Source organism: Hylobates moloch, unplaced genomic scaffold (genome assembly GCF_009828535.3).
Source record: "Hylobates moloch isolate HMO894 unplaced genomic scaffold, HMol_V3 SCAFFOLD_9, whole genome shotgun sequence".
In the NCBI taxonomy this organism is placed as follows: domain Eukaryota; kingdom Metazoa; phylum Chordata; class Mammalia; order Primates; family Hylobatidae; genus Hylobates; species Hylobates moloch.
This window is the reverse complement of record NW_026652284.1, coordinates 113,925,906-113,937,425: the sequence shown is the minus strand read 5'-3', so window position 1 is coordinate 113,937,425 and position 11,520 is coordinate 113,925,906. Positions and strand designations below refer to the sequence as shown.

General features: G+C 52.4%; 1 protein-coding gene across 1 annotated transcript in view; it reads left to right on the top strand.

Annotated features, from left to right (window-relative positions):
- The first annotated feature begins 827 nt into the window (after positions 1–827).
- Positions 828–11,520, top strand: part of ST3GAL1 (ST3 beta-galactoside alpha-2,3-sialyltransferase 1) — a 116,102-nt gene continuing 105,409 nt past the window's right edge. The window contains exon 1 of the mRNA XM_058444163.1: positions 828–1,115. The gene's annotated coding sequence lies outside the window, so the exon portion shown is untranslated. The remainder of the gene's footprint in view (positions 1,116–11,520) is intronic.

Genomic DNA, 11,520 nt, shown 5'->3' with positions numbered 1-11,520 from the left:
GTTGCACTCTGCCATTCAGCAAAATAAGTCTCCACCGCCCCCGCTTCCCTGTAAAAGAGAGAGGGTTAAATAACTGCAAGCCTAATCCGCAAACCCCAAGCCCCAGCCGCAGCCTCCGCATCTGGAAGGAAAAAGCGGCCGCAGGCGAGCCAGGGCAAGGGCTGGGCCAGGGCCGGGCCCGGGACCACGGCCGGCCGCAGTGCCCGGCTCTGTGGATCTGTAAGCAGTTCTGGCCGCAAAAGTCCTCCAGCCCACGCTCCTCCCTTCCCCCTCCCTAAATCCCACCTCGAGTCCCGCGCCCTTAGAGGAAGTGGGTGACTCTGCCCAGTCGCCATCAGGGGATCGGCCCCTTCTCCCCACCGTGCCCCCGACTCGAGTTCTTCTAGGCACTGCCATCCTCTCGGTGCGTGCCCGTCTTCCTGCTGAAACGGACCTCAGTGGCTCCCAGGCCTCCCGGGCCCTCTTCCTTAGCCCCGCCAGCTTGAGGGCAGCGTCCAGGGAGCGGGGAGCTCCTCTCGGGGCGCCGATCAGGTCCCCGCGCCGCAGCCGCCGCCTCCGGCGTCTCTCAGGCTCGGCCTCTGCCGAGCCCGCTGCGGTCCACGTGGCTTGGCAGAGCTAAATTCGGCTTGCAGGAAGCCCGGAGCCAAGGGAAAGCCGAGCCCAGTCGGGGTGGGCGGGGCCCAACGGAGGCGCAGAGTCGGGAGGGGCGGGCACTGGGCGGAGGAAGGGGAGGGCCCCGGGGCTCTAGCGCGCCCTGGCTCTCGGCCCCGGCCGGCCAGGGAAGGCGGCTCCTCCTCGGTCGCCCCGCCTTTCACTCCCGTTACACCCGGGGGAAGGTGTTCCCGAGCCCTCTCCCACCCTTATCCCGCCTCCTCGCTTCCCCGGCTCCAGCCTCCGCCGGCTGAGCCCACTATGCCAGACAGTTTCGACACTTTGAAAAGACAAAGAGCCCTAGACCGGAGGGAGGAGGAGGAGGAAGAAGAGGAGCGGAGACAGAAGGAAGAGGCGACGTGAGCTGGGAAAGGGGCAAGTGTCTGGGACACCCACACCCCTTTATTCTCCTCCGAATCACCTCATGCCCAGATCCCGGAAACTCCAGCGTGCCTCCAGCCGTGGTGAGTGCGCGCGCGGAGGCGAACCCTGCTCGGGGTGCGCGGGGGCTGCGTCCGCCGGAGTTGGGGCTCGGGCAGTTTCCTGTGGATTCTCGGAGTGGAAGGTTGATTGTCTGGACCCGGGAACTGAAGGGGTGGGGAGGGGACTGGGAGGGTGTGACAGTGGAGCTGGGACTGAAGACCCCAGGATTCTAGCGGAAGACATGCGAAGGGAGACCCCTTCCTTGGCAGCGGCGACCACCCAGGGCTTTGGGAGAGGAAGAAGGTCGGGGTGGAGGTTCGGGCTTAGGGGTCTTCGGCCGACACTGGAGGAGCTGCCTGGAGCTCCGCGGGGAACCTACGCCAAGTCCCGGGCAGCGGTTCCCGAAAGCAGCCCCAGTGACATAGCACCCGGCGCGGGGCTGGGATCTCCTCCGCTGGGGCCGCCCTTGGGAGGAGACCTCGCTGGGTGGCTGGGCTCAGGCGCTCTCGAGCGGATTTGGGGTCACAGGCTGGGACACCGTGCAGGCCGCCAGTGTTCTGGACGAGCGGCCGTGGGACAGTATCCGGATCGAGTCCCCCAATCCGCTGCAAGCAGGCGCAGATCCGGGAGGTGGCTATCGGCCCTGGGAACGCCGTGAGCGCGCGCTGCTCCGGATCTGAGGGTGAAGTTGGCACCCGGGACAAGAGAGCTGAACGCGGCGTGGCGGACAGTGGGGGACGCGGGTGGGCCAAGGAGAGCGCGGCCGGAGTCGTGTTAGTGGCAACTAGAAACTCTGAATTCGCCCCAACCCCATGAGGCGTCGCAGCTCCGGAGAAATAATCTGACAAAAGTTAGCAACTTGCCTGTGTCTCTCGTGTGTGTGACCTGCGTGAGGGCAGGGAGGGCCACCCCTTCTGGGAGCGCACGGGGACGGACAGCGGTGACACTGGGGCAAGGCGCCCTGGTGAGGGTACAGTTAGTTTGGAATCGGGACGCTGGCGCAACTTTCCGCTCCTCCTTTCTCTGCGCGAGTGTTTAAGCGTGACCTTGCGGGAGGAAGCGCGGCTGAACTTGAGATGGGGGTTGAGCTTGCGCCCCGGCTTGGCACAGAGACGCCGGAGCGCGCCTTAGCCTGGCCTTTCAGCCGGGTGTCCCAGGAAGCGTGTGGGGATCGTCTGGCTCTGCTCGTCTGCTGGAGCCCTGACTCGCTCCTCCCTCCTACGCGAGGGGTCCTCGCCGGCTGTACCACGCGCGGGGCTCGGTGGTGCGTTCGGCGAGGGGACATGTGCGCGCCCAGAAGCGCGCAAGGGGGTGGGGGTTGGGCAGGTCACTGCGTCTCGTGGGCCGGGCGAGTCCCGCAAAGGGAGACAGCCGTGACCCTGAGGGCAGTGACTGGCTCGCCGCGTCCCTGCATCAGGCATTCGCCCGGCTTTCTTGTGATTGTTTCCGGGCACCCCTGGCCTCTCCCGACTTCTCCCCCTCGCGGGTCCCCAAGCCCCGCAAGTTTGCGACGAGCTGGTTCTCCAGGGAGACAGCGAGCGCCCACCCCCGCTCTGCGGCTGAGTGTGTGTGGCGAGAGGAAGACACGGGAGAAGGAGGCGAGGCCGACTGGCCAACGAGGAAAACGGGGTGAGATGGGAGCCAGGTTTTCCAGTAGTCGCCAGGGCGCCTGGCACGTCGTAGGTGCTAACGCTGTGTTCATTGACAAGGCCCCAAGGTGGAAGGTGCTGGCAGGGGCCCGGACGCCCCCTTCTTCCCTTCCAGTCTCTAAAATGGAGTTCAAATGTATCGATCAAGTCCTTTGGGCTTCTAGACGTGCCTGGAGCACCTACTACGTGCAGGGCTCTACTCCTGGCCTGTTCCTAGAAGCTGCGGGCGGAGCCTCCTGGTTTTCTTTACCCGGCGCTGCCCAAGCGCTCAGAGGCTTCGAAAAGGCAAGATGCACTGCCCCCTGCCGGCTGCTGTGGAAACTGCTGCTTGTCTCTGAGGTGGGGAAGGGGCGCCCAGTGCCGGGGGCGGGGGGGGGGGGGGGATACCTCACAGTGCCTTCCCGCACCTCCCCTTCCTGCCTCAAACATTAGGACCCCTGCCGGCTGTTTTCTGAAATCCCATGGTTGGCTGAAATGACTGACCAGAGTTCACCACTCCGTGCCCCCCAGCCTCTGCCAATATCTGGGTACAGCGTGGGGCCTCTTCTAGTCTCCCGTCTCTCTGTCTCTGTCTCTCTTACTTTTGTCGCCAGACTTAACCTCTCGGCGTCTCAGTTTCTATATCTGCAAAATAAGGCCAATAATACATTCTCCAAAATACGTTCTGCATAATAGCGAGTGGCTATAATACATATAATTAAGTGAATGTGTGTATGTATAGGTAGTTCATACTTTACATGTGTGTATGTGTATACCTTGACTTCAGGTCTAGGGGAGAAAGTTCCATCATACACTTTTTGCTAAATAAAGAATGAATAGAGGGCCCCTTCTCCTCCTGCCTTTTCAAAATCCCACAAACCCTGAAGTTTGCTTTCCCTGCATTTTTCTGGGCTGGCATTTGCTGTTTAGAGTCTGACTGGACAAGGCCAGGGCCTTTGTTGCCTACCTCCCTGGCTGGGAGGCCACAGCACCCCACCTAGAGTGAGAGAGAAAAACAGGAAGCGTTGTTAGAAGTGATGGCAGAGGAGAGTTTCTTAGGGAGTGTGGAGTCTGTTCCTCGAAGCTGTGCAGCAGCAGGCGGAAACTGCCTTCTGAGCAGCCTTCTTGCTGATTGTAGACAGGGCTGTACTGCCCCGCTTCCCTGGTGGCGCTCACAGCATTGGCTGTCACTGATCTGGAAGCCCTTCCTATGGGGATGAAGTCGTCTGTGAGCTTGACAGGAAGGAGTCCGTCTGGGTCCTGGGTCTTTGGGGGTGAGGTAGATCTCTGTCTCCCCTCCCCACCAAGCAGCCCCGAGCCAGGAAACCACCCAAAGGCAGGCAGTTGACATTACGCAAGGAGGGGCCCTCTCCCATGTGTGACTCTGAGGCTTCTGGTCAGTTAACCTTGCTTGAGTCAGTTCCTGTGTGGAAGGTTGCTGACTCAAAGGGTTTATATTTGGGTAGAGCTTTGGCCAGGGATCTAAACATTAACCCTCACTCTAGGCCCCTCCCACACCACAAAAAGCAACCGGGAAAGCAAAAAATAAAATCCACCAGTCATCTCGTAAAAGCTTTCCAGTGAGTTCTGCATGCCTGTGTGCACACACTCCACAGGCCGATGGAAGAGCTGGCCCGGTCACAAGGAATTCTAGAATAAGACTTACATGCAGCTTCGTTCATTTGTGTAGCCTTTGTGGAAACTTCGGCATCCCTGCTGGCACACCTGAGGAGCTGAGAGCTCTCTTCTGCTCTAATTTGGTCACAGGAGCCCGGACCGGGGCCCTGTGAGAGCCTGCATTTGAGTCCCAGTGGCAGCTCTCAGTTACTTTGCAACTTGGCTCCCAAACTATTCCAGGCTCTGGGTCTCAGTTTCACTCTCAAAATAAGAGGCTTGGCTGGGCACAGTGGCTCAGGCCTGTAATCCCAGCACTTTGGGAGGCCGAGGTGGGTGGATCATTTGAGGTCAGGAGTTTGAGACCAGCTGGCCAATGTGATGAAACCCTGCCTCTACTAAAAATACCAAAATTAGTCGGGCGTGGTGGTGGGCTCCTGTAGTACCCAGCTACTCAGGAGGCTGAGGCAGGAGAATCACTTGAACCCAGGAGGTAGAGATTGCAGAGAGCCGAGATCGTGCCATGGCACTCCAGTCTGGGCGACAGAGTGAGACTGTCTCAAAAAAATAAATAAATAAAAAATAAAGAGAGAGAGGCTTTAGAGTTCTGCTGCCTGTCACTGAGGGTCCATTAAAAGCTTCTCTTTGTGAAGACAGCCACCACCTGATTTATGTTCGCTTCAGCCAACATCACCCTCAAAACCCTCCCGGTATCACAGACAACCCTGGCTTGGGGCAGCTGGACTGTCTACTACCCCATGCCAAGGGCATCTCCCAAGAGTGGCCAGGACCATTCAGAGCCCACACCCCCTTGGCAAAGTCATTTTGTAGCAGTTCTCAACACTAGATTTTGAAAGCAGTCCCAGAAGTTTCGGACTCTGAGGTCTGAAACCTGACAGAGCCAGGGTGCCATCTGTGGGGACTCCCAAATGGTACATATTACAGAAGGCACCCCAGTGATCTCACCAGGGCCTGTTTTGCTTCCCATCCACAAGCTGAACATGACCTTGGAAATCACTTTGGTCAACCCCTTCACTTTAACGCAAAAATATTGAGGCTCAGAGGGGAAGTCACTGGACTGTAAAATCTGGGGTTTTATTGTTTATTTGGTCTTGTTATTGGTGGTGGTCGGGTTGTTTTGATTTCGGTTGAGCCAACATTTACTGGGAACTTATTACCTTCCAGAAGCACCATGCGAAGTGCTGAGATACAGAGAGGAAAGAATACTCAGTCCTTGTTCCTTGCTGTCCCAGAGGTCACAGTGCTGTGGGGAGGGGGACAAGGACATACCCTGTCAGGCTGCGTATAGAAATACACAAGTACTAAGCAAAATGGGAACGGAGAAGGGAAAGGTTCCCTCCGCCTTGAGAGACCCACAGAAGGGTGTTCTAGAGATGGGTGAGTCAGACTGCAAGAGAGCAAAGGTATCTTCTTGAATACATTCAATATCATGTGCCCTGTGTGTGCAAAATAATAATTATCATAATAATAAAGTAAAATAAAAGATTGGCTGTAAGCCTGTTCCGCATGGTTCTGAAGAGGTAAGGGAATTGGGAATTTTAGAGGTTCAATGCTTTGGCGCCGTTTCCCTCCTTAGGTCCTGATCTCTGGTTTGTTTGTGTGAGAGGAATTGTTGCCCTGCAGCCAGCCTGCAAGTTCCTACACCACGAGAGCCTCCAAGCATCGGAATGCCCGTGTATAAAACGGAGAGTGGCTGCTTTGCGTTTGCCTTTTTTAAAAAAATAAAATAAAACTTAGTGCTTTGTTTTTAATGCTTGTCTGTATACTTTATCTCAGATTTTCATAGCTGATTTGGGAGGGTGGCATGGCAGGTGGCGGGTAGGAGAAAGCGCCCAGGTTTTCAGGGGGATGCTACTATCCAGGCTGGCTAGGTGAGCTGGAGCGAGTCCCTGCATTTCCGTGAGCCAGGTTTGGGGTGCATGTGAGTGATCACCCCCTGCAATGTGGGGGAGGCAGGAGCCCCAGAAGGATTAAGGGAGAGGATTCTTGGGAGAGTTGTGCACGTGGGAGTCCCAGAGCCTCCCTGGTTCCAGTTGCATGAAGTCTGTTTATAAGAGAAAGTGATGGCATTCCTCAAGACAGAGCCTACCAGAGACAGAGGAGTTGACTGAAGGCAGGAAGTTTTGGAAAACTCCTGGAAAAGTACTTGAAGTAGGAGGAGGCTGATTTTAAGGTAAAATGGTTTGTGAATGATCCGCCTGGAAGCAGTAAGGCCTAATGACTGTGTTGGGGGAGCATGCTCCTCTCATTCCTATGGGTTGTGTCAAACTTTTGGCTTCTTTGTCCCTAGGGCAGGACACAGACTTACTAGTTAGCCAGAACCCTGGCCTAAGAAGCCACCCAAAGCACTGTTACCAGGAGCAGGGACACACAAGGGAGGTGGGGGGGCAGCGTAAGATGGTCGGGGTGCCCAGCATCATAAGCCACCTGGCGGGAGCCCTTCCTATGTGGCCTGGCTGGCCAGCAGGGATGGGACTTGTGTCAAAGTTCAGGGCACCTGCAGTGGACGCTATTGTGGTTCCTACCTGGGACAACTGTTAGAGAGGGCTCTGGAGTTGAGGTGTTTTCTACAGAGTCAGGGGAATCCCTGCAGGGAAACCACTGGCCAAGGACACAGAACTCCTGGGCTCTGGCCCTGGCCCATCTGCTCCGGGCTGGGGACCTTGGGCACGTTGTTTAACCTCTTTGACCCTTCGTTTCCTCAACTGGGAGATGGTAGTATAAATTCCCACTCCCTCTATTACAGGAGAGTTAGGAGGACCCCACAAAATGAAGCACAGGAACCTGCCTTATTGATAAGAATTTTAGTAGCATCTACTTTTTATAGTTTAATGTATACCCAGTAGTGCCAAGTATTTTGAACATCTTATCATTCTGGAGTTCAGCAGGAAGCATTGAATGGAGGGTCTGAATAAAGGTGTGCTTCCAGAGTTGGTGCCCGCGTTCAGAGAAGTCAGCAGGGGATGCTCTAGCACCTGGGCCCATTTACCACCCCCAGGAGAAGTGGCACAGTGGGGGGATGGGCTAGGGCAACCGGGAGAGCATCGCAGTAGTTGCCAGAAGCCTCTGGAAGAGAGAGGCCACAGGCCCCCTCCTCAGCTTGGCAGGAGAAGAGCCAGGCGGATCAACCCTGCAACCTTGCTCTCCTCCGTCCTGTCCTGTGCAACTCTGTGGCATCAAGAGCTGAGCCCACCCAGCAGCCAAAGGCAGGGAGCTCCTTGATGGAGTCCCCCAGGGCAGGACAAGGTGGAGGTGGATTAGGAGCAGGCCTGGAGGGCAGATGGAGGACACACACACACACACACACACACACACACACACACAGGCACACAGAACTGTCATCTCATTTGAATCTGCAACAGCCGGGGGCAGGGAGGGGCAGTCGCAAGATTACCAGTTGGCAGGTAAGATGCCCAGGAACTGGAGGGTAACCCCCTTGCCTAAGGCCACACAGCTGGTGGGAGCCCACATTTTAACGCATTGTGTCTTATCAGCCCTAGTAAAGTAGGAAGATCCATTGTAAGACATTATGAAGACCTTTAAATTGTTATCAGTAACATCTTAATGAGAAGCAGAATAGTTTAAGTGTTAAGGTTTGCCTGGGTTTCAATCGGAGGTTTATTAGTGATCAAATTACTGACCTTTTCTATGTCTCAGCTTCCTCTTCTGTCATGAAGGCACACTTTGTACACAGTTGATGTGAAAACTAAACAAGTTTATTCAGTAAAGGTCTCTCAACAAATGTTAGTTTTGATTCCTGAGAAGGTCAAGATTTAGACAGGGTGGTGTGGGGGTGAGTGGTACTCCAACATGGCCTTTTAACCTATTCAGCATTCAAATAATATGATTTGAATATTTGTAGGTTAAAAGTTTCTTTCTTCCAGTTATTCTGACAATGTTTGTTTCATTTCTCCTGACTCTCTCTCTGTGTGTGTGTGTGTGTGTGTGTGTGTGTGTGTGTGTGTGTGTTTTCTCTTTAAAACACATGAAAGTGCCAAAGGACAGAATGACAAGAAATTTAAAGACCTAAATTGGCTTTATTGTGATTCTAGAATTGAGCAACACTTCGTTCCACAAAACAGAATAAGTTTTCCAGTGAGCTGAGCAGAGGAGGTTGGCTTTATAAACAGGACTGAAGAAACCAGAAGCAACAAACAAAGTGTGTATTCATTACATTTAGAGAGAACACTAGAAAAATAACTGATTTTTCATCCGGTTGCTTTAGGCTGCCTTTTTTTTTGCTAAGGATTAAAGCCAAGGGAACTTCGTGATCATACCAGTTGACAATTTAATCCTGCCTATTTGGGAAATTGACTGTCTCCTGATTTCTCAGGAAGTGAGATGACAACTTAGTTTTGTCGATGGCTGTTGTAAAACCTCAGTTCTTGTCTCCTTAGTTTAAAAGAAATTAAACAAGAGACACACAGCAAAGGAGATGCAGCATGGAGTGATTTGTTGCAAAAGAGGCAGGATATTCTGAAAGTGACGTGCAGAATAGACAGTACACTCTGAGAGAGGATTCAAGGCGGGCTGCTCATGAGGATGGGACAGCATTAACTTACTGGGGAGACTCCCTTGATGAGAGCCTTACATGGTTATTCATAAGGAGGCCAGAAGAGGCGCTAGTAGTAAGCATGTTCTGGGTGGTCCTCGGGGTGCACATGTGCAGCAGCTGTACATGCTTGCTTGTATGTTACATGTCTCATTAACATCTGAAATCTCCACCCAGAAGTGTGTTTTTTACTATTATAATGAGCAAAGGTTCAGTCTGAGGACAGGTAAAATCAAAATGTGCACCCTCTTACGGGGGAAATTCCTTACTGGAGGTAGTTTGGCTTGAAGGAACTGGATTACAGTGTGAATGCTGGCGCTTATCGTGTTGACCCTGAGGTTGCCATGCCACGGTTGCCACATCTCGAGGACATGGTTCCCTTTTTGACTACCTATCCTGCCTCAGTTTGGGTTTGGGGACCTGGAACTTTAGCGTGGGTAACTCCATTTTGATTTTCAGTCTGCCCTGTTGGGGCCTAGTGCGGAAACTTAGTCCAAAACAATGGCCTTCTATAATTTTTATTAAACAAATCCTATCTAATCATGTATGATTCTAAAGCCCTTAAGGGAATATAAAATATGACTTAAAAATTACTTGCAATAATTCAGAAAAGTTGAGAAGAAAGGAACGTTAGCTCCAAATTATTTGGCAGAATTAAAAAGAGGGTTACAAATGACTTTTGGAAAGTACACATTGGGGTGTGCAAATAAAGTACTTCCTCTGAATTTCATTAGCTACATTAAAAAAAGAAAAGATCAACCCCAACAGATAGCACTGTAATAGATTTTGCTACATTAACAAAAAATCCATTTGAATCCACAGTGAACTAAAACACCAGAGTGGCTAAAAAGTCCCTTCATGCATATTTACTTAGCAGAGAGCTCTTGGGAAAGACCCAACCAATAAACCCCAACCAAAGCAAATCCAGCTACTTCTCTAGCTGAGAGGGTGGAATGACTCCAAAATATTGTTTCAAGCTCAAAAAGCCTAAAACAACTCCACATAAACAAAAATCTATCTAATTAGACATTTACCTTTTTGGAAATAAAAGGCCCAGTGGAAAAAAAAGAAAGAAAGAAAAAAAAAAAACCCTTTTCTTAGATCCTTAGAAGACCCGACTGGAGCCCACAATAAATCCCCTGAATTAGCCAAGTATTAAAGGACTCTATTCTCCTTCCCTGCCTTTAGTGCGCTGGAGCCCTAACAAGGGCAAAGAACTCCCAGTGGTCAAGAGCTCAAACACCCGGAACAACCCAGCAACATTCACAGACACCAGCATCTACAGCCCTGACCCCAGCTGGCCCTCAGTTCAACTCTTCTGAGGGTCCTCCTGATTTTGCAGATAAAGATGTGGATTCAGGCAAGGCCCTGTGGCTCATACCTGTAATCCCGGCACTTTGGGAGGCTGAGGTGGCCAGATCACAAGGTCAAGAGATCGAGAACATCCTAGCCAACATGGCAAAACCCCATCTCTACTAAAAATACAAAAATTAGCTGGACATGGTGGTGTGTGCCTGTAGTCTCAGGTACTCGGGAGGCTGAGGTAGGAGAATCACTTGAACCTGGGAGGCGGAGGTTGCAGTGAGCCGAGATCCTGCCACTGCACTCCAGCCTGGTGACAGAATGAGACTCTGTCTCAAAAAAAAAAAAAAAGATGTGGATTCAGAGGGGAGAAGTGACTTACTGGCCAAGGTCACATGGGGCCCTGCCTCCAGATCTTCTGTGTGTCTGAAATTATCATTTCTACTTGGTGGGTATCTCTTTTTTTTATTTTTATTTTTGGAGACAGGGTCACGCTCTGTTGCCCAGGCTGGAGTGCAGTATGTGATCTTGGCTCACTGCAACTTCCACCTACTGAGCTCCCACCTCAGCCTCCTGAGTAGCTGGAACTACAGGTATACGCCACGGTGGATCACTCTTAATGAAGGAATAAGCCCAGACCTTCACCAACCTTGCAGTTCTATCACACTCGTCCTTAGTTTATCAATCACCCTTCCCTCTCTGAACTGTAGAGAGGTACACAGCGCAGTGAGGTGACTTGATCAACATCTAGTCGAGTGTCTGAGAAATGGCAGATCTAGGCCTCGAGCCCTGGTAGAGCTACCTCGCTTCATTCCTGGCACCCCAGTACCTTACTGCCTCCACCTCACCCGCGTGCTCCCTCCTTGGCTGAGCGTGAGAACAGTGGCAAAAACAACAACATAAATCTAAGTCTACATCCTCAGTAGATCCTAGAGTCAGCTGATGGAGCCCAAATTATCATCACAACAATATAACGTGACACATAACATAACACGACCACCACGACCACCATTTACAGTTCATGTGAAATAGGAGTGAACCAGAACCAGAAGCTGACTTGGCCAAGAACCATTAGGATGTCAGAGAGGTCATTTGCCACCTGTGAGACTGAGGGGAAGCAGTGGAGGGTTCTGATGGTGAGACCCAGGTATGTGTGTCTCGGTGGAACCTCCAGAAAGCTCAAGGAATTGACGGCACTCAGAGATATGTAGTTGGGTGGTTTGCCCATTGTTTAGTTATTTTGCATGTAAATCCTTTTCTTGCAGAGGTGGAAATCAGCTTCTAAGGAGATGGAGTCAAAGTCAAGCAACAGAGGCCAGAGGGGAGGAA